This window comes from Hyla sarda, unplaced genomic scaffold, assembly GCF_029499605.1.
Source record: "Hyla sarda isolate aHylSar1 unplaced genomic scaffold, aHylSar1.hap1 scaffold_1437, whole genome shotgun sequence".
Classification (NCBI taxonomy): Eukaryota; Metazoa; Chordata; class Amphibia; order Anura; family Hylidae; genus Hyla; species Hyla sarda.
This window is the reverse complement of record NW_026608067.1, coordinates 15,598-36,569: the sequence shown is the minus strand read 5'-3', so window position 1 is coordinate 36,569 and position 20,972 is coordinate 15,598. Positions and strand designations below refer to the sequence as shown.

Genomic DNA, 20,972 nt, shown 5'->3' with positions numbered 1-20,972 from the left:
GTTACATACACAACAAAGCTGGGTTGTTGTTGTTTACACTCTGCAAGGCCTGTGGAAGTGAGTGACATCATAGCACTGTAGTTCTGAGGGTTCAAGATGGATGCAACAATCTCCTGTTGCTTCTATGAAGGCCGTAATAGACGACATCACCAAACAGCTCCATAGTCACATACACAGCAAAGGAGAGATGTTGTTTACACCTAGTGATGTCAGTGGTATTGAGTGACATCACAGCACAGTGCTAAGGCTCCTGGGCCTGGACACAGCAGCGGCTGCAATATCTCAACGGAGAATACGTTTATATCTATGTGTGTGTGTGCGCATATATATATATATATATATATATATATATATATATATATATATATATTTCTCCGCCGAAATCACTTTTAAACCCATTTCCACCTTTTTTTCCCTTCTCTTCCTCTTACTTTTTTTTCACGTTTTTTTACGTTTTTCTCCTTTTCGCCTCTTTTCTGGGCGTATTATTCTTCTTTTTCTTCTTTTTTTTCGTCTAATGCATACCCCATCAGTGCAGCAATGCTTATTCAATACCGCCAGCAGATGGAGACACTGGGGGATAATTTTCTAAGGATTTATACTGATTTTTCCTGTCTGAATTTGTCGCACAGAAAGTTGCAGGCCAAATATGTGTGACATTTCTGCGACTTTAGCTTCTAGAGCATTTTTACAACATTATACATAGGTGCTGAATACATAAAAAGCGACTGTTCAGCGACAGACAAGTCGCATCGGCTGAAAGTAGGCCAGAATGTCAGTCCATGTTGGAGCAGGTTTAGATACAGTCTAAAGCATAGATCTCAAAGTCTGTGCACAGAATTTAGCAAGGGCCTCGCACCTTCTGATGCATCAGGTAGGTGCACAATAGCATAGCCTAACCCTCTGTACTTTGGTCTATATTGATGCGGGACATAGACAGCCAGCTGATGACCAATCCATTAGTGCAATGGATGGCTGGAAGCATTTGTCTTTGCCTTTGCAATACCACAGAAGCAATGCATGGTCAATGTACAGCAATGACACACCTGTGTGAACAGCCAGGAGACCCCCCCCCCCCCATGTTATGTTACATAGTTACATAGTTAGTACGGTCGAAAAAAGACATATGTCCATCACGTTCAACCAGGGAATTAAGGGGTAGGGGTGTGGCGCGATATTGGGGAAGGGATGAGATTTTATATTTCTTCATAAGCATTAATCTTATTTTGTCAATTAGGAACATTCAGCACCCACCCGCTATCAAGGCAGCTGCCTATCATGTCATGCCCTACCTGCACAGGTGTGCTGGCTACTCAAATGATCCAATTAAGGAGGCCATTTAGTCAGCAGCAGCAGAAGTCCTGTGCCTGGACGCTCCAACAGGGGCCAGACACAAGCAGAAGCAGAAGCAGCAGAAGCAGCAGCAGCACCACCTTTTGTTTATTGGCTGCAGCAGCAGCAAGGCCCACAGGGCTGGCTAGCTGGCTAGCCAGCAAGCAGGTAGCAATGAAAGTAGGAATCTTTCTTTTTAACCCTGTAAGGGGGTGGTGCACTGTACCCGAAGATACTGCCATATCGGGTCAATGCATAGGGCGACGGAAGCAAGCTTCGAAATCGGCCCCCGTTCTCAAAAATCCATTTAATATATGGTCCCCAGATAGGGGACGTATCAGATATTAAACTGATAAGAACAGATACTACACTTGATCTTAGCCAAAAGGCCGAGAAGCGATAACCGTGAAAGGGGCGGGCCCAACAAGGTCCCCTTCATGGGCACTATCACTGCTTGCTGTCAGGGAGGCTGCCAGACAATTTTCCATGCACACTCTGGGCTGGGGGGCAGTCAACCACCAGTACACACAGCAGAACCTAAACCCATACCATTATTGCTAAGCAGCAAGACAGGGGCCCATTGCACTCCCACGGGGCCTTTTTAAATGCAATCCATAACCCGGATTTGCCAGGAACCCTTCTTACTCCTCCTACTTGCATGTGACACTGGGCTTAGGATCTGCATAGGAAACACACACACAAGCACACACCTACCTTTGTTGCCTGCAGATGCCTCCTTGGCTGTCCCCAAACGGTATCAAACCAACACCCACGGGAAGCTGTAAGCATAGAGGACATGCCTGCACCCCATTGGACTTACCTGTGTGGGTTAAATCCGGGTTATTTGACAACCTATGGCGGTGATGGTTCTGCTCAGGCAGAGCAGTGCTGATGCTCCTCATAAAGCTGTCGCTGCTGTGAAGGTTCTAGGTGACATCACAAATCCCTTTGGTTACATACACAACAAAGCTGGGTTGTTGTTGTTTACACTCTGCAAGGCCTGTGGAAGTGAGTGACATCATAGCACTGTAGTTCTGAGGGTTCAAGATGGATGCAACAATCTCCTGTTGCTTCTATGAAGGCCGTAATAGACGACATCACCAAACAGCTCCATAGTCACATACACAGCAAAGGAGAGATGTTGTTTACACCTAGTGATGTCAGTGGTATTGAGTGACATCACAGCACAGTGCTAAGGCTCCTGGGCCTGGACACAGCAGCGGCTGCAATATCTCAACGGAGAATACGTTTATATCTATGTGTGTGTGTGCGCATATATATATATATATATATATATATATATATATATATATATATTCTCCGCCGAAATCACTTTTAAACCCATTTCCACCTTTTTTTCCCTTCTCTTCCTCTTACTTTTTTTTCACGTTTTTTTACGTTTTTCTCCTTTTCGCCTCTTTTCTGGGCGTATTATTCTTCTTTTTCTTCTTTTTTTTCGTCTAATGCATACCCCATCAGTGCAGCAATGCTTATTCAATACCGCCAGCAGATGGAGACACTGGGGGATAATTTTCTAAGGATTTATACTGATTTTTCCTGTCTGAATTTGTCGCACAGAAAGTTGCAGGCCAAATATGTGTGACATTTCTGCGACTTTAGCTTCTAGAGCATTTTTACAACATTATACATAGGTGCTGAATACATAAAAAGCGACTGTTCAGCGACAGACAAGTCGCATCGGCTGAAAGTAGGCCAGAATGTCAGTCCATGTTGGAGCAGGTTTAGATACAGTCTAAAGCATAGATCTCAAAGTCTGTGCACAGAATTTAGCAAGGGCCTCGCACCTTCTGATGCATCAGGTAGGTGCACAATAGCATAGCCTAACCCTCTGTACTTTGGTCTATATTGATGCGGGACATAGACAGCCAGCTGATGACCAATCCATTAGTGCAATGGATGGCTGGAAGCATTTGTCTTTGCCTTTGCAATACCACAGAAGCAATGCATGGTCAATGTACAGCAATGACACACCTGTGTGAACAGCCAGGAGACCCCCCCCCCCCCATGTTATGTTACATAGTTACATAGTTAGTACGGTCGAAAAAAGACATATGTCCATCACGTTCAACCAGGGAATTAAGGGGTAGGGGTGTGGCGCGATATTGGGGAAGGGATGAGATTTTATATTTCTTCATAAGCATTAATCTTATTTTGTCAATTAGGAACATTCAGCACCCACCCGCTATCAAGGCAGCTGCCTATCATGTCATGCCCTACCTGCACAGGTGTGCTGGCTACTCAAATGATCCAATTAAGGAGGCCATTTAGTCAGCAGCAGCAGAAGTCCTGTGCCTGGACGCTCCAACAGGGGCCAGACACAAGCAGAAGCAGAAGCAGCAGAAGCAGCAGCAGCACCACCTTTTGTTTATTGGCTGCAGCAGCAGCAAGGCCCACAGGGCTGGCTAGCTGGCTAGCCAGCAAGCAGGTAGCAATGAAAGTAGGAATCTTTCTTTTTAACCCTGTAAGGGGGTGGTGCACTGTACCCGAAGATACTGCCATATCGGGTCAATGCATAGGGCGACGGAAGCAAGCTTCGAAATCGGCCCCCGTTCTCAAAAATCCATTTAATATATGGTCCCCAGATAGGGGACGTATCAGATATTAAACTGATAAGAACAGATACTACACTTGATCTTAGCCAAAAGGCCGAGAAGCGATAACCGTGAAAGGGGCGGGCCCAACAAGGTCCCCTTCATGGGCACTATCACTGCTTGCTGTCAGGGAGGCTGCCAGACAATTTTCCATGCACACTCTGGGCTGGGGGGCAGTCAACCACCAGTACACACAGCAGAACCTAAACCCATACCATTATTGCTAAGCAGCAAGACAGGGGCCCATTGCACTCCCACGGGGCCTTTTTAAATGCAATCCATAACCCGGATTTGCCAGGAACCCTTCTTACTCCTCCTACTTGCATGTGACACTGGGCTTAGGATCTGCATAGGAAACACACACACAAGCACACACCTACCTTTGTTGCCTGCAGATGCCTCCTTGGCTGTCCCCAAACGGTATCAAACCAACACCCACGGGAAGCTGTAAGCATAGAGGACATGCCTGCACCCCATTGGACTTACCTGTGTGGGTTAAATCCGGGTTATTTGACAACCTATGGCGGTGATGGTTCTGCTCAGGCAGAGCAGTGCTGATGCTCCTCATAAAGCTGTCGCTGCTGTGAAGGTTCTAGGTGACATCACAAATCCCTTTGGTTACATACACAACAAAGCTGGGTTGTTGTTGTTTACACTCTGCAAGGCCTGTGGAAGTGAGTGACATCATAGCACTGTAGTTCTGAGGGTTCAAGATGGATGCAACAATCTCCTGTTGCTTCTATGAAGGCCGTAATAGACGACATCACCAAACAGCTCCATAGTCACATACACAGCAAAGGAGAGATGTTGTTTACACCTAGTGATGTCAGTGGTATTGAGTGACATCACAGCACAGTGCTAAGGCTCCTGGGCCTGGACACAGCAGCGGCTGCAATATCTCAACGGAGAATACGTTTATATCTATGTGTGTGTGTGCGCATATATATATATATATATATATATATATATATATATATATATATATATTTCTCCGCCGAAATCACTTTTAAACCCATTTCCACCTTTTTTTCCCTTCTCTTCCTCTTACTTTTTTTTCACGTTTTTTTACGTTTTTCTCCTTTTCGCCTCTTTTCTGGGCGTATTATTCTTCTTTTTCTTCTTTTTTTTCGTCTAATGCATACCCCATCAGTGCAGCAATGCTTATTCAATACCGCCAGCAGATGGAGACACTGGGGGATAATTTTCTAAGGATTTATACTGATTTTTCCTGTCTGAATTTGTCGCACAGAAAGTTGCAGGCCAAATATGTGTGACATTTCTGCGACTTTAGCTTCTAGAGCATTTTTACAACATTATACATAGGTGCTGAATACATAAAAAGCGACTGTTCAGCGACAGACAAGTCGCATCGGCTGAAAGTAGGCCAGAATGTCAGTCCATGTTGGAGCAGGTTTAGATACAGTCTAAAGCATAGATCTCAAAGTCTGTGCACAGAATTTAGCAAGGGCCTCGCACCTTCTGATGCAACAGGTAGGTGCACAATAGCATAGCCTAACCCTCTGTACTTTGGTCTATATTGATGCGGGACATAGACAGCCAGCTGATGACCAATCCATTAGTGCAATGGATGGCTGGAAGCATTTGTCTTTGCCTTTGCAATACCACAGAAGCAATGCATGGTCAATGTACAGCAATGACACACCTGTGTGAACAGCCAGGAGACCCCCCCCCCCCCCATGTTATGTTACATAGTTACATAGTTAGTACGGTCGAAAAAAGACATATGTCCATCACGTTCAACCAGGGAATTAAGGGGTAGGGGTGTGGCGCGATATTGGGGAAGGGATGAGATTTTATATTTCTTCATAAGCATTAATCTTATTTTGTCAATTAGGAACATTCAGCACCCACCCGCTATCAAGGCAGCTGCCTATCATGTCATGCCCTACCTGCACAGGTGTGCTGGCTACTCAAATGATCCAATTAAGGAGGCCATTTAGTCAGCAGCAGCAGAAGTCCTGTGCCTGGACGCTCCAACAGGGGCCAGACACAAGCAGAAGCAGAAGCAGCAGAAGCAGCAGCAGCACCACCTTTTGTTTATTGGCTGCAGCAGCAGCAAGGCCCACAGGGCTGGCTAGCTGGCTAGCCAGCAAGCAGGTAGCAATGAAAGTAGGAATCTTTCTTTTTAACCCTGTAAGGGGGTGGTGCACTGTACCCGAAGATACTGCCATATCGGGTCAATGCATAGGGCGACGGAAGCAAGCTTCGAAATCGGCCCCCGTTCTCAAAAATCCATTTAATATATGGTCCCCAGATAGGGGACGTAGGGACGTATCAGATATTAAACTGATAAGAACAGATACTACACTTGATCTTAGCCAAAAGGCCGAGAAGCGATAACCGTGAAAGGGGCGGGCCCAACAAGGTCCCCTTCATGGGCACTATCACTGCTTGCTGTCAGGGAGGCTGCCAGACAATTTTCCATGCACACTCTGGGCTGGGGGGCAGTCAACCACCAGTACACACAGCAGAACCTAAACCCATACCATTATTGCTAAGCAGCAAGACAGGGGCCCATTGCACTCCCACGGGGCCTTTTTAAATGCAATCCATAACCCGGATTTGCCAGGAACCCTTCTTACTCCTCCTACTTGCATGTGACACTGGGCTTAGGATCTGCATAGGAAACACACACACAAGCACACACCTACCTTTGTTGCCTGCAGATGCCTCCTTGGCTGTCCCCAAACGGTATCAAACCAACACCCACGGGAAGCTGTAAGCATAGAGGACATGCCTGCACCCCATTGGACTTACCTGTGTGGGTTAAATCCGGGTTATTTGACAACCTATGGCGGTGATGGTTCTGCTCAGGCAGAGCAGTGCTGATGCTCCTCATAAAGCTGTCGCTGCTGTGAAGGTTCTAGGTGACATCACAAATCCCTTTGGTTACATACACAACAAAGCTGGGTTGTTGTTGTTTACACTCTGCAAGGCCTGTGGAAGTGAGTGACATCATAGCACTGTAGTTCTGAGGGTTCAAGATGGATGCAACAATCTCCTGTTGCTTCTATGAAGGCCGTAATAGACGACATCACCAAACAGCTCCATAGTCACATACACAGCAAAGGAGAGATGTTGTTTACACCTAGTGATGTCAGTGGTATTGAGTGACATCACAGCACAGTGCTAAGGCTCCTGGGCCTGGACACAGCAGCGGCTGCAATATCTCAACGGAGAATACGTTTATATCTATGTGTGTGTGTGCGCATATATATATATATATATATATATATATATATATATATATATATATATATTTCTCCGCCGAAATCACTTTTAAACCCATTTCCACCTTTTTTTCCCTTCTCTTCCTCTTACTTTTTTTTCACGTTTTTTTACGTTTTTCTCCTTTTCGCCTCTTTTCTGGGCGTATTATTCTTCTTTTTCTTCTTTTTTTTCGTCTAATGCATACCCCATCAGTGCAGCAATGCTTATTCAATACCGCCAGCAGATGGAGACACTGGGGGATAATTTTCTAAGGATTTATACTGATTTTTCCTGTCTGAATTTGTCGCACAGAAAGTTGCAGGCCAAATATGTGTGACATTTCTGCGACTTTAGCTTCTAGAGCATTTTTACAACATTATACATAGGTGCTGAATACATAAAAAGCGACTGTTCAGCGACAGACAAGTCGCATCGGCTGAAAGTAGGCCAGAATGTCAGTCCATGTTGGAGCAGGTTTAGATACAGTCTAAAGCATAGATCTCAAAGTCTGTGCACAGAATTTAGCAAGGGCCTCGCACCTTCTGATGCATCAGGTAGGTGCACAATAGCATAGCCTAACCCTCTGTACTTTGGTCTATATTGATGCGGGACATAGACAGCCAGCTGATGACCAATCCATTAGTGCAATGGATGGCTGGAAGCATTTGTCTTTGCCTTTGCAATACCACAGAAGCAATGCATGGTCAATGTACAGCAATGACACACCTGTGTGAACAGCCAGGAGACCCCCCCCCCCCCATGTTATGTTACATAGTTACATAGTTAGTACGGTCGAAAAAAGACATATGTCCATCACGTTCAACCAGGGAATTAAGGGGTAGGGGTGTGGCGCGATATTGGGGAAGGGATGAGATTTTATATTTCTTCATAAGCATTAATCTTATTTTGTCAATTAGGAACATTCAGCACCCACCCGCTATCAAGGCAGCTGCCTATCATGTCATGCCCTACCTGCACAGGTGTGCTGGCTACTCAAATGATCCAATTAAGGAGGCCATTTAGTCAGCAGCAGCAGAAGTCCTGTGCCTGGACGCTCCAACAGGGGCCAGACACAAGCAGAAGCAGAAGCAGCAGAAGCAGCAGCAGCACCACCTTTTGTTTATTGGCTGCAGCAGCAGCAAGGCCCACAGGGCTGGCTAGCTGGCTAGCCAGCAAGCAGGTAGCAATGAAAGTAGGAATCTTTCTTTTTAACCCTGTAAGGGGGTGGTGCACTGTACCCGAAGATACTGCCATATCGGGTCAATGCATAGGGCGACGGAAGCAAGCTTCGAAATCGGCCCCCGTTCTCAAAAATCCATTTAATATATGGTCCCCAGATAGGGGACGTATCAGATATTAAACTGATAAGAACAGATACTACACTTGATCTTAGCCAAAAGGCCGAGAAGCGATAACCGTGAAAGGGGCGGGCCCAACAAGGTCCCCTTCATGGGCACTATCACTGCTTGCTGTCAGGGAGGCTGCCAGACAATTTTCCATGCACACTCTGGGCTGGGGGGCAGTCAACCACCAGTACACACAGCAGAACCTAAACCCATACCATTATTGCTAAGCAGCAAGACAGGGGCCCATTGCACTCCCACGGGGCCTTTTTAAATGCAATCCATAACCCGGATTTGCCAGGAACCCTTCTTACTCCTCCTACTTGCATGTGACACTGGGCTTAGGATCTGCATAGGAAACACACACACAAGCACACACCTACCTTTGTTGCCTGCAGATGCCTCCTTGGCTGTCCCCAAACGGTATCAAACCAACACCCACGGGAAGCTGTAAGCATAGAGGACATGCCTGCACCCCATTGGACTTACCTGTGTGGGTTAAATCCGGGTTATTTGACAACCTATGGCGGTGATGGTTCTGCTCAGGCAGAGCAGTGCTGATGCTCCTCATAAAGCTGTCGCTGCTGTGAAGGTTCTAGGTGACATCACAAATCCCTTTGGTTACATACACAACAAAGCTGGGTTGTTGTTGTTTACACTCTGCAAGGCCTGTGGAAGTGAGTGACATCATAGCACTGTAGTTCTGAGGGTTCAAGATGGATGCAACAATCTCCTGTTGCTTCTATGAAGGCCGTAATAGACGACATCACCAAACAGCTCCATAGTCACATACACAGCAAAGGAGAGATGTTGTTTACACCTAGTGATGTCAGTGGTATTGAGTGACATCACAGCACAGTGCTAAGGCTCCTGGGCCTGGACACAGCAGCGGCTGCAATATCTCAACGGAGAATACGTTTATATCTATGTGTGTGTGTGCGCATATATATATATATATATATATATATATATATATATATATATATATCTCCGCCGAAATCACTTTTAAACCCATTTCCACCTTTTTTTCCCTTCTCTTCCTCTTACTTTTTTTTCACGTTTTTTTACGTTTTTCTCCTTTTCGCCTCTTTTCTGGGCGTATTATTCTTCTTTTTCTTCTTTTTTTTCGTCTAATGCATACCCCATCAGTGCAGCAATGCTTATTCAATACCGCCAGCAGATGGAGACACTGGGGGATAATTTTCTAAGGATTTATACTGATTTTTCCTGTCTGAATTTGTCGCACAGAAAGTTGCAGGCCAAATATGTGTGACATTTCTGCGACTTTAGCTTCTAGAGCATTTTTACAACATTATACATAGGTGCTGAATACATAAAAAGCGACTGTTCAGCGACAGACAAGTCGCATCGGCTGAAAGTAGGCCAGAATGTCAGTCCATGTTGGAGCAGGTTTAGATACAGTCTAAAGCATAGATCTCAAAGTCTGTGCACAGAATTTAGCAAGGGCCTCGCACCTTCTGATGCATCAGGTAGGTGCACAATAGCATAGCCTAACCCTCTGTACTTTGGTCTATATTGATGCGGGACATAGACAGCCAGCTGATGACCAATCCATTAGTGCAATGGATGGCTGGAAGCATTTGTCTTTGCCTTTGCAATACCACAGAAGCAATGCATGGTCAATGTACAGCAATGACACACCTGTGTGAACAGCCAGGAGACCCCCCCCCCCCCCATGTTATGTTACATAGTTACATAGTTAGTACGGTCGAAAAAAGACATATGTCCATCACGTTCAACCAGGGAATTAAGGGGTAGGGGTGTGGCGCGATATTGGGGAAGGGATGAGATTTTATATTTCTTCATAAGCATTAATCTTATTTTGTCAATTAGGAACATTCAGCACCCACCCGCTATCAAGGCAGCTGCCTATCATGTCATGCCCTACCTGCACAGGTGTGCTGGCTACTCAAATGATCCAATTAAGGAGGCCATTTAGTCAGCAGCAGCAGAAGTCCTGTGCCTGGACGCTCCAACAGGGGCCAGACACAAGCAGAAGCAGAAGCAGCAGAAGCAGCAGCAGCACCACCTTTTGTTTATTGGCTGCAGCAGCAGCAAGGCCCACAGGGCTGGCTAGCTGGCTAGCCAGCAAGCAGGTAGCAATGAAAGTAGGAATCTTTCTTTTTAACCCTGTAAGGGGGTGGTGCACTGTACCCGAAGATACTGCCATATCGGGTCAATGCATAGGGCGACGGAAGCAAGCTTCGAAATCGGCCCCCGTTCTCAAAAATCCATTTAATATATGGTCCCCAGATAGGGGACGTATCAGATATTAAACTGATAAGAACAGATACTACACTTGATCTTAGCCAAAAGGCCGAGAAGCGATAACCGTGAAAGGGGCGGGCCCAACAAGGTCCCCTTCATGGGCACTATCACTGCTTGCTGTCAGGGAGGCTGCCAGACAATTTTCCATGCACACTCTGGGCTGGGGGGCAGTCAACCACCAGTACACACAGCAGAACCTAAACCCATACCATTATTGCTAAGCAGCAAGACAGGGGCCCATTGCACTCCCACGGGGCCTTTTTAAATGCAATCCATAACCCGGATTTGCCAGGAACCCTTCTTACTCCTCCTACTTGCATGTGACACTGGGCTTAGGATCTGCATAGGAAACACACACACAAGCACACACCTACCTTTGTTGCCTGCAGATGCCTCCTTGGCTGTCCCCAAACGGTATCAAACCAACACCCACGGGAAGCTGTAAGCATAGAGGACATGCCTGCACCCCATTGGACTTACCTGTGTGGGTTAAATCCGGGTTATTTGACAACCTATGGCGGTGATGGTTCTGCTCAGGCAGAGCAGTGCTGATGCTCCTCATAAAGCTGTCGCTGCTGTGAAGGTTCTAGGTGACATCACAAATCCCTTTGGTTACATACACAACAAAGCTGGGTTGTTGTTGTTTACACTCTGCAAGGCCTGTGGAAGTGAGTGACATCATAGCACTGTAGTTCTGAGGGTTCAAGATGGATGCAACAATCTCCTGTTGCTTCTATGAAGGCCGTAATAGACGACATCACCAAACAGCTCCATAGTCACATACACAGCAAAGGAGAGATGTTGTTTACACCTAGTGATGTCAGTGGTATTGAGTGACATCACAGCACAGTGCTAAGGCTCCTGGGCCTGGACACAGCAGCGGCTGCAATATCTCAACGGAGAATACGTTTATATCTATGTGTGTGTGTGCGCATATATATATATATATATATATATATATATATATATATATATATATATTCTCCGCCGAAATCACTTTTAAACCCATTTCCACCTTTTTTTCCCTTCTCTTCCTCTTACTTTTTTTTCACGTTTTTTTACGTTTTTCTCCTTTTCGCCTCTTTTCTGGGCGTATTATTCTTCTTTTTCTTCTTTTTTTTCGTCTAATGCATACCCCATCAGTGCAGCAATGCTTATTCAATACCGCCAGCAGATGGAGACACTGGGGGATAATTTTCTAAGGATTTATACTGATTTTTCCTGTCTGAATTTGTCGCACAGAAAGTTGCAGGCCAAATATGTGTGACATTTCTGCGACTTTAGCTTCTAGAGCATTTTTACAACATTATACATAGGTGCTGAATACATAAAAAGCGACTGTTCAGCGACAGACAAGTCGCATCGGCTGAAAGTAGGCCAGAATGTCAGTCCATGTTGGAGCAGGTTTAGATACAGTCTAAAGCATAGATCTCAAAGTCTGTGCACAGAATTTAGCAAGGGCCTCGCACCTTCTGATGCATCAGGTAGGTGCACAATAGCATAGCCTAACCCTCTGTACTTTGGTCTATATTGATGCGGGACATAGACAGCCAGCTGATGACCAATCCATTAGTGCAATGGATGGCTGGAAGCATTTGTCTTTGCCTTTGCAATACCACAGAAGCAATGCATGGTCAATGTACAGCAATGACACACCTGTGTGAACAGCCAGGAGACCCCCCCCCCCCCATGTTATGTTACATAGTTACATAGTTAGTACGGTCGAAAAAAGACATATGTCCATCACGTTCAACCAGGGAATTAAGGGGTAGGGGTGTGGCGCGATATTGGGGAAGGGATGAGATTTTATATTTCTTCATAAGCATTAATCTTATTTTGTCAATTAGGAACATTCAGCACCCACCCGCTATCAAGGCAGCTGCCTATCATGTCATGCCCTACCTGCACAGGTGTGCTGGCTACTCAAATGATCCAATTAAGGAGGCCATTTAGTCAGCAGCAGCAGAAGTCCTGTGCCTGGACGCTCCAACAGGGGCCAGACACAAGCAGAAGCAGAAGCAGCAGAAGCAGCAGCAGCACCACCTTTTGTTTATTGGCTGCAGCAGCAGCAAGGCCCACAGGGCTGGCTAGCTGGCTAGCCAGCAAGCAGGTAGCAATGAAAGTAGGAATCTTTCTTTTTAACCCTGTAAGGGGGTGGTGCACTGTACCCGAAGATACTGCCATATCGGGTCAATGCATAGGGCGACGGAAGCAAGCTTCGAAATCGGCCCCCGTTCTCAAAAATCCATTTAATATATGGTCCCCAGATAGGGGACGTATCAGATATTAAACTGATAAGAACAGATACTACACTTGATCTTAGCCAAAAGGCCGAGAAGCGATAACCGTGAAAGGGGCGGGCCCAACAAGGTCCCCTTCATGGGCACTATCACTGCTTGCTGTCAGGGAGGCTGCCAGACAATTTTCCATGCACACTCTGGGCTGGGGGGCAGTCAACCACCAGTACACACAGCAGAACCTAAACCCATACCATTATTGCTAAGCAGCAAGACAGGGGCCCATTGCACTCCCACGGGGCCTTTTTAAATGCAATCCATAACCCGGATTTGCCAGGAACCCTTCTTACTCCTCCTACTTGCATGTGACACTGGGCTTAGGATCTGCATAGGAAACACACACACAAGCACACACCTACCTTTGTTGCCTGCAGATGCCTCCTTGGCTGTCCCCAAACGGTATCAAACCAACACCCACGGGAAGCTGTAAGCATAGAGGACATGCCTGCACCCCATTGGACTTACCTGTGTGGGTTAAATCCGGGTTATTTGACAACCTATGGCGGTGATGGTTCTGCTCAGGCAGAGCAGTGCTGATGCTCCTCATAAAGCTGTCGCTGCTGTGAAGGTTCTAGGTGACATCACAAATCCCTTTGGTTACATACACAACAAAGCTGGGTTGTTGTTGTTTACACTCTGCAAGGCCTGTGGAAGTGAGTGACATCATAGCACTGTAGTTCTGAGGGTTCAAGATGGATGCAACAATCTCCTGTTGCTTCTATGAAGGCCGTAATAGACGACATCACCAAACAGCTCCATAGTCACATACACAGCAAAGGAGAGATGTTGTTTACACCTAGTGATGTCAGTGGTATTGAGTGACATCACAGCACAGTGCTAAGGCTCCTGGGCCTGGACACAGCAGCGGCTGCAATATCTCAACGGAGAATACATTTATATCTATGTGTGTGTGTGCGCATATATATATATATATATATATATATATATATATATATATATATATATTTCTCCGCCGAAATCACTTTTAAACCCATTTCCACCTTTTTTTCCCTTCTCTTCCTCTTACTTTTTTTTCACGTTTTTTTACGTTTTTCTCCTTTTCGCCTCTTTTCTGGGCGTATTATTCTTCTTTTTCTTCTTTTTTTTCGTCTAATGCATACCCCATCAGTGCAGCAATGCTTATTCAATACCGCCAGCAGATGGAGACACTGGGGGATAATTTTCTAAGGATTTATACTGATTTTTCCTGTCTGAATTTGTCGCACAGAAAGTTGCAGGCCAAATATGTGTGACATTTCTGCGACTTTAGCTTCTAGAGCATTTTTACAACATTATACATAGGTGCTGAATACATAAAAAGCGACTGTTCAGCGACAGACAAGTCGCATCGGCTGAAAGTAGGCCAGAATGTCAGTCCATGTTGGAGCAGGTTTAGATACAGTCTAAAGCATAGATCTCAAAGTCTGTGCACAGAATTTAGCAAGGGCCTCGCACCTTCTGATGCATCAGGTAGGTGCACAATAGCATAGCCTAACCCTCTGTACTTTGGTCTATATTGATGCGGGACATAGACAGCCAGCTGATGACCAATCCATTAGTGCAATGGATGGCTGGAAGCATTTGTCTTTGCCTTTGCAATACCACAGAAGCAATGCATGGTCAATGTACAGCAATGACACACCTGTGTGAACAGCCAGGAGACCCCCCCCCCCATGTTATGTTACATAGTTACATAGTTAGTACGGTCGAAAAAAGACATATGTCCATCACGTTCAACCAGGGAATTAAGGGGTAGGGGTGTGGCGCGATATTGGGGAAGGGATGAGATTTTATATTTCTTCATAAGCATTAATCTTATTTTGTCAATTAGGAACATTCAGCACCCACCCGCTATCAAGGCAGCTGCCTATCATGTCATGCCCTACCTGCACAGGTGTGCTGGCTACTCAAATGATCCAATTAAGGAGGCCATTTAGTCAGCAGCAGCAGAAGTCCTGTGCCTGGACGCTCCAACAGGGGCCAGACACAAGCAGAAGCAGAAGCAGCAGAAGCAGCAGCAGCACCACCTTTTGTTTATTGGCTGCAGCAGCAGCAAGGCCCACAGGGCTGGCTAGCTGGCTAGCCAGCAAGCAGGTAGCAATGAAAGTAGGAATCTTTCTTTTTAACCCTGTAAGGGGGTGGTGCACTGTACCCGAAGATACTGCCATATCGGGTCAATGCATAGGGCGACGGAAGCAAGCTTCGAAATCGGCCCCCGTTCTCAAAAATCCATTTAATATATGGTCCCCAGATAGGGGACGTATCAGATATTAAACTGATAAGAACAGATTTTTTTTTTTTTTTTTTTTTTTATCTAAAGCCGAGGAACGTGCTTTCGATTCACCCAAAGTGCAAGAAAAAGTGCAAACGTGTTACACTAAAAAAACGTGCACAAAGGATGCGGTCTATCGCAAGCCCTTCTCCGATAGGAGAGAGGCCCCCCAACAAACCTTACCCTTCGCCTCCGGACCAAAAGGTACCTGCGAGGTTCCAGGTTCGATGTCCCTTTTCGCCGAAGCTACTAGGGGACCACAAATGCTCCCGGCATCCCCCTTGGCGTTAGCCAAGGTATCTGCCCGCAGAGCCGATTACGGTAGGTACCCTGCCAAAGCAGGAGTACCCGGGGTGTTTGCAGGGAGGTGCGGAACCTAATGGCCACACACACCTCCCCTAGACCGCCAGGAGGGACACCCAGAAGGGCTACCGCATCCTGACCAATCCTGTGAACACACAACACGCAAAAAGTGACACAGTGAAACAAAAAAGAAATAAATAAGTGAATGTGTGCAGATATACTGCCCGGACATCCGGCCGGATCTATAAAAATTTCTCTGATCCTAGCCAGAAGGCCGGGAATCAAGAGGTGAGTGCCACAAGGTGAAGAGATTATGGTGCCCGTGCTTCAACTCAGTGAGCCTATTCTCCCAGTGAGTTTCGGCACCTCGGGGTCACCACTCCCCGAGGAACAAAAGTACCTCGGCTCTAGACCCTCTCAGCCTCATGGCGAGACCCGGAGGGAACAGGTCACATCGGGGCAGCCGTCGAGCTGATTCCTCAGAACCAGCCCCGGAAAGCCCTGGTACACCTGCATCCTCCATGCAGCACCCATCCCCACCAGCATGAAAACTGATAAGAACAGATACTACACTTGATCTTAGCCAAAAGGCCGAGAAGCGATAACCGTGAAAGGGGCGGGCCCAACAAGGTCCCCTTCATGGGCACTATCACTGCTTGCTGTCAGGGAGGCTGCCAGACAATTTTCCATGCACACTCTGGGCTGGGGGGCAGTCAACCACCAGTACACACAGCAGAACCTAAACCCATACCATTATTGCTAAGCAGCAAGACAGGGGCCCATTGCACTCCCACGGGGCCTTTTTAAATGCAATCCATAACCCGGATTTGCCAGGAACCCTTCTTACTCCTCCTACTTGCATGTGACACTGGGCTTAGGATCTGCATAGGAAACACACACACAAGCACACACCTACCTTTGTTGCCTGCAGATGCCTCCTTGGCTGTCCCCAAACGGTATCAAACCAACACCCACGGGAAGCTGTAAGCATAGAGGACATGCCTGCACCCCATTGGACTTACCTGTGTGGGTTAAATCCGGGTTATTTGACAACCTATGGCGGTGATGGTTCTGCTCAGGCAGAGCAGTGCTGATGCTCCTCATAAAGCTGTCGCTGCTGTGAAGGTTCTAGGTGACATCACAAATCCCTTTGGTTACATACACAACAAAGCTGGGTTGTTGTTGTTTACACTCTGCAAGGCCTGTGGAAGTGAGTGACATCATAGCACTGTAGTTCTGAGGGTTCAAGATGGATGCAACAATCTCCTGTTGCTTCTATGAAGGCCGTAATAGACGACATCACCAAACAGCTCCATAGTCACATACACAGCAAAGGAGAGATGTTGTTTACACCTAGTGATGTCAGTGGTATTGAGTGACATCACAGCACAGTGCTAAGGCTCCTGGGCCTGGACACAGCAGCGGCTGCAATATCTCAACGGAGAATACGTTTATATCTATGTGTGTGTGTGCGCATATATATATATATATATATATATATATATATATTTCTCCGCCGAAATCACTTTTAAACCCATTTCCACCTTTTTTTCCCTTCTCTTCCTCTTACTTTTTTTTCACGTTTTTTTACGTTTTTCTCCTTTTCGCCTCTTTTCTGGGCGTATTATTCTTCTTTTTCTTCTTTTTTTTCGTCTAATGCATACCCCATCAGTGCAGCAATGCTTATTCAATACCGCCAGCAGATGGAGACACTGGGGGATAATTTTCTAAGGATTTATACTGATTTTTCCTGTCTGAATTTGTCGCACAGAAAGTTGCAGGCCAAATATGTGTGACATTTCTGCGACTTTAGCTTCTAGAGCATTTTTACAACATTATACATAGGTGCTGAATACATAAAAAGCGACTGTTCAGCGACAGACAAGTCGCATCGGCTGAAAGTAGGCCAGAATGTCAGTCCATGTTGGAGCAGGTTTAGATACAGTCTAAAGCATAGATCTCAAAGTCTGTGCACAGAATTTAGCAAGGGCCTCGCACCTTCTGATGCATCAGGTAGGTGCACAATAGCATAGCCTAACCCTCTGTACTTTGGTCTATATTGATGCGGGACATAGACAGCCAGCTGATGACCAATCCATTAGTGCAATGGATGGCTGGAAGCATTTGTCTTTGCCTTTGCAATACCACAGAAGCAATGCATGGTCAATGTACAGCAATGACACACCTGTGTGAACAGCCAGGAGACCCCCCCCCCCCCATGTTATGTTACATAGTTACATAGTTAGTACGGTCGAAAAAAGACATATGTCCATCACGTTCAACCAGGGAATTAAGGGGTAGGGGTGTGGCGCGATATTGGGGAAGGGATGAGATTTTATATTTCTTCATAAGCATTAATCTTATTTTGTCAATTAGGAACATTCAGCACCCACCCGCTATCAAGGCAGCTGCCTATCATGTCATGCCCTACCTGCACAGGTGTGCTGGCTACTCAAATGATCCAATTAAGGAGGCCATTTAGTCAGCAGCAGCAGAAGTCCTGTGCCTGGACGCTCCAACAGGGGCCAGACACAAGCAGAAGCAGAAGCAGCAGAAGCAGCAGCAGCACCACCTTTTGTTTATTGGCTGCAGCAGCAGCAAGGCCCACAGGGCTGGCTAGCTGGCTAGCCAGCAAGCAGGTAGCAATGAAAGTAGGAATCTTTCTTTTTAACCCTGTAAGGGGGTGGTGCACTGTACCCGAAGATACTGCCATATCGGGTCAATGCATAGGGCGACGGAAGCAAGCTTCGAAATCGGCCCCCGTTCTCAAAAATCCATTTAATATATGGTCCCCAGATAGGGGACGTATCAGATATTAAACTGATAAGAACAGAGACTACACTTGATCTTAGCCAAAAGGCCGAGAAGCGATAACCGTGAAAGGGGCGGGCCCAACAAGGTCCCCTTCATGGGCACTATCACTGCTTGCTGTCAGGGAGGCTGCCAGACAATTTTCCATGCACACTCTGGGCTGGGGGGCAGTCAACCACCAGTACACACAGCAGAACCTAAACCCATACCATTATTGCTAAGCAGCAAGACAGGGGCCCATTGCACTCCCACGGGGCCTTTTTAAATGCAATCCATAACCCGGATTTGCCAGGAACCCTTCTTACTCCTCCTACTTGCATGTGACACTGGGCTTAGGATCTGCATAGGAAACACACACACAAGCACACACCTACCTTTGTTGCCTGCAGATGCCTCCTTGGCTGTCCCCAAACGGTATCAAACCAACACCCACGGGAAGCTGTAAGCATAGAGGACATGCCTGCACCCCATTGGACTTACCTGTGTGGGTTAAATCCGGGTTATTTGACAACCTATGGCGGTGATGGTTCTGCTCAGGCAGAGCAGTGCTGATGCTCCTCATAAAGCTGTCGCTGCTGTGAAGGTTCTAGGTGACATCACAAATCCCTTTGGTTACATACACAACAAAGCTGGGTTGTTGTTGTTTACACTCTGCAAGGCCTGTGGAAGTGAGTGACATCATAGCACTGTAGTTCTGAGGGTTCAAGATGGATGCAACAATCTCCTGTTGCTTCTATGAAGGCCGTAATAGACGACATCACCAAACAGCTCCATAGTCACATACACAGCAAAGGAGAGATGTTGTTTACACCTAGTGATGTCAGTGGTATTGAGTGACATCACAGCACAGTGCTAAGGCTCCTGGGCCTGGACACAGCAGCGGCTGCAATATCTCAACGGAGAATACGTTTATATCTATGTGTGTGTGTGCGCATATATATATATATATATATATATATATATATATATATATATATATATTTCTCCGCCGAAATCACTTTTAAACCCATTTCCACCTTTTTTTCCCTTCTCTTCCTCTTACTTTTTTTTCACGTTTTTTTACGTTTTTCTCCTTTTCGCCTCTTTTCTGGGCGTATTATTCTTCTTTTTCTTCTTTTTTTTCGTCTAATGCATACCCCATCAGTGCAGCAATGCTTATTCAATACCGCCAGCAGATGGAGACACTGGGGGATAATTTTCTAAGGATTTATACTGATTTTTCCTGTCTGAATTTGTCGCACAGAAAGTTGCAGGCCAAATATGTGTGACATTTCTGCGACTTTAGCTTCTAGAGCATTTTTACAACATTATACATAGGTGCTGAATACATAAAAAGCGACTGTTCAGCGACAGACAAGTCGCATCGGCTGAAAGTAGGCCAGAATGTCAGTCCATGTTGGAGCAGGTTTAGATACAGTCTAAAGCATAGATCTCAAAGTCTGTGCACAGAATTTAGCAAGGGCCTCGCACCTTCTGATGCATCAGGTAGGTGCACAATAGCATAGCCTAACCCTCTGTACTTTGGTCTATATTGATGCGGGACATAGACAGCCAGCTGATGACCAATCCATTAGTGCAATGGATGGCTGGAAGCATTTGTCTTTGCCTTTGCAATACCACAGAAGCAATGCATGGTCAATGTACAGCAATGACACACCTGTGTGAACAGCCAGGAGACCCCCCCCCCCCCCATGTTATGTTACATAGTTACATAGTTAGTACGGTCGAAAAAAGACATATGTCCATCACGTTCAACCAGGGAATTAAGGGGTAGGGGTGTGGCGCGATATTGGGGAAGGGATGAGATTTTATATTTCTTCATAAGCATTAATCTTATTTTGTCAATTAGGAACATTCAGCACCCACCCGCTATCAAGGCAGCTGCCTATCATGTCATGCCCTACCTGCACAGGTGTGCTGGCTACTCAAATGATCCAATTAAGGAGGCCATTTAGTCAGCAGCAGCAGAAGTCCTGTGCCTGGACGCTCCAACAGGGGCCAGACACAAGCAGAAGCAGAAGCAGCAGAAGCAGCAGCAGCACCACCTTTTGTTTATTGGCTGCAGCAGCAGCAAGGCCCACAGGGCTGGCTAGCTGGCTAGCCAGCAAGCAGGTAGCAATGAAAGTAGGAATCTTTCTTTTTAACCCTGTAAGGGGGTGGTGCACTGTACCCGAAGATACTGCCATATCGGGTCAATGCATAGGGCGACGGAAGCAAGCTTCGAAATCGGCCCCCGTTCTCAAAAATCCATTTAATATATGGTCCCCAGATAGGGGACGTATCAGATATTAAACTGATAAGAACAGATACTACACTTGATCTTAGCCAAAAGGCCGAGAAGCGATAACCGTGAAAGGGGCGGGCCCAACAAGGTCCCCTTCATGGGCACTATCACTGCTTGCTGTCAGGGAGGCTGCCAGACAATTTTCCATGCACACTCTGGGCTGGGGGGCAGTCAACCACCAGTACACACAGCAGAACC

General features: G+C 46.3%; 9 non-coding genes and 1 pseudogene across 9 annotated transcripts; all 10 read right to left on the bottom strand.

Moving 5' to 3' along the window:
- Positions 1-1,542: 1,542 nt before the first annotated feature.
- On the bottom strand, positions 1,543-1,733 carry LOC130307594 (U2 spliceosomal RNA). The gene has a single exon (XR_008856763.1). It is a non-coding gene; the product is annotated as a U2 spliceosomal RNA (small nuclear RNA).
- A 2,087-nt stretch (positions 1,734-3,820) lies between these two features.
- LOC130307593 (U2 spliceosomal RNA) lies at positions 3,821-4,011 on the bottom strand. The gene has a single exon (XR_008856762.1). It is a non-coding gene; the product is annotated as a U2 spliceosomal RNA (small nuclear RNA).
- A 2,093-nt stretch (positions 4,012-6,104) lies between these two features.
- LOC130307620 (U2 spliceosomal RNA) lies at positions 6,105-6,303 on the bottom strand. The gene has a single exon (XR_008856789.1). It is a non-coding gene; the product is annotated as a U2 spliceosomal RNA (small nuclear RNA).
- Positions 6,304-8,397: 2,094 nt separating this feature from the next.
- LOC130307592 (U2 spliceosomal RNA) lies at positions 8,398-8,588 on the bottom strand. The gene has a single exon (XR_008856761.1). It is a non-coding gene; the product is annotated as a U2 spliceosomal RNA (small nuclear RNA).
- Positions 8,589-10,677: 2,089 nt separating this feature from the next.
- On the bottom strand, positions 10,678-10,868 carry LOC130307591 (U2 spliceosomal RNA). Its single transcript, XR_008856760.1, has one exon. It is a non-coding gene; the product is annotated as a U2 spliceosomal RNA (small nuclear RNA).
- A 2,091-nt stretch (positions 10,869-12,959) lies between these two features.
- LOC130307590 (U2 spliceosomal RNA) lies at positions 12,960-13,150 on the bottom strand. The gene has a single exon (XR_008856759.1). It is a non-coding gene; the product is annotated as a U2 spliceosomal RNA (small nuclear RNA).
- A 2,090-nt stretch (positions 13,151-15,240) lies between these two features.
- Positions 15,241-15,429, bottom strand: LOC130307624 (U2 spliceosomal RNA). The gene has a single exon (XR_008856792.1). It is a non-coding gene; the product is annotated as a U2 spliceosomal RNA (small nuclear RNA).
- A 693-nt stretch (positions 15,430-16,122) lies between these two features.
- On the bottom strand, positions 16,123-16,282 carry LOC130307625 (U2 spliceosomal RNA; annotated as a pseudogene).
- A 2,078-nt stretch (positions 16,283-18,360) lies between these two features.
- Positions 18,361-18,551, bottom strand: LOC130307618 (U2 spliceosomal RNA). The gene has a single exon (XR_008856787.1). It is a non-coding gene; the product is annotated as a U2 spliceosomal RNA (small nuclear RNA).
- Positions 18,552-20,644: 2,093 nt separating this feature from the next.
- On the bottom strand, positions 20,645-20,835 carry LOC130307589 (U2 spliceosomal RNA). Its single transcript, XR_008856758.1, has one exon. It is a non-coding gene; the product is annotated as a U2 spliceosomal RNA (small nuclear RNA).
- Positions 20,836-20,972: the final 137 nt, after the last annotated feature.